The sequence below is a fragment of the Echinops telfairi genome, unplaced genomic scaffold, assembly GCF_000313985.2.
Source record: "Echinops telfairi isolate 266 unplaced genomic scaffold, ASM31398v2 ScPeMD7_7469;HRSCAF=8507_0, whole genome shotgun sequence".
In the NCBI taxonomy this organism is placed as follows: domain Eukaryota; kingdom Metazoa; phylum Chordata; class Mammalia; order Afrosoricida; family Tenrecidae; genus Echinops; species Echinops telfairi.
This window is the reverse complement of record NW_022111372.1, coordinates 56,329,625-56,330,955: the sequence shown is the minus strand read 5'-3', so window position 1 is coordinate 56,330,955 and position 1,331 is coordinate 56,329,625. Positions and strand designations below refer to the sequence as shown.

The following is a 1,331-nucleotide window of genomic DNA, read 5'->3' as shown; positions in this document are numbered from 1 at the left end:
AAGGGATCAGGTATAAGGCATCATCAGAACAAAAAATCTTACCATAGTGAATGATGGGGGGAGTGCGAGCGGAGACGCAAAGCCCATTAGTAGGCCACTGGAGATCCCCTTGCAGAGGGGTCTCAGAGAGGAGACGAGCCAGTCAGGGCGCGATGTAGCAACGATGAGAAATACAACTTTCCCTCTAGTTCCTAAATGTTTCCTCCCTGCTCCCACTATCAGGACACGAATTCTACCTTGCAAGTCTTTACTGTTTTGTGGAGTTTACCAGTTTGTGAAGCACAGGAGTGGACGCACAGAGATAACTGATACAAGGTTTACACGGGGTGTGGGTGGGGGTGGTCTGGGGAGTAAACAATGAATGTGGGAGGGGTAGGGAGCACTAGAACTGAATGTGATTACACAAATAATTTTAAAGGTGACTGAATCATGGAGAGAAAAAAAAAGAAAATGTTCTAAATTTGATTGTGGTACTGACTGTACAATTGTATAATTCTTCTTCATATGACTGAACGACTGAATTATAGATGTGGATTACGTGCCAACTAATCTGTTTAAAAAAGAATATGGAGCTTCTTTCAGGGGTGATAAAAATGAAATGTTCTAAGTATACTATGGTGATAATTACACAACTCTGTAAATATAGGATAAATTATTGCATTCTCCACACTTTAAATAAATTAAATTGTACTGACATTGTATCTCAATAAAGCAGTCGTCCCTTTTTGTTGTAGTCAAGTATAACCCAACAACCTCGGAGTAGCTCAGTGAAGTAGGTGGAATGATTTCTATTTTACAGGCGAGCAAACTGAAGGCTTAAAGTCGTTGTTGGGTACTCAAGGACACACATCTACTAAGGAACAAGTCTGTGTTAAGAACCAGGCAGCCTGGTTCTGAGTGTGCTTCCAATCTCTGTGCTAGATACATAAGGAAAGGCATGTAGGAGGCCTGGAGGCAGAGTGGTTACAAGTTGGGCTGCTATCTGCAAGATCAGCAGTTCGAAACCACCAGCTGCTACTCAGGAGATTGATGGGGCTTTCTATTAGTCTCAAAAGCCCACCGGGGCTGCTCGACCTGTCCTCTAGGGTCACTGAGTCAGCACTGACTTGATGACAGTGAGTCTGGGGGCGAGATGGCATAGTAGGGTACCACGTGGGGTGCAGTTAGAACCCACCAGCTGCTCTGAGGGAGAAAACAGGAGGCTTCCTACTCAGCCAAGAATTGGCCCCAGGAGGGCAACGGGTCATTCCAGAAGACAAAGTAAAGTATTATAATGAAATGTGAAAACACGCAGAGTTAGAAAACCAAAACAGAAGAACAAGTTTAGCTTA

The 1,331-nt window shown here is 43.8% G+C and overlaps 1 protein-coding gene across 4 annotated transcripts in view; it reads right to left on the bottom strand.

Annotated features, from left to right (window-relative positions):
* Positions 1–1,331, bottom strand: part of FBXW11 (F-box and WD repeat domain containing 11) — a 148,833-nt gene that overhangs the window by 101,693 nt on the left and 45,809 nt on the right. The gene's annotated exons all lie outside the window — the stretch shown is intronic.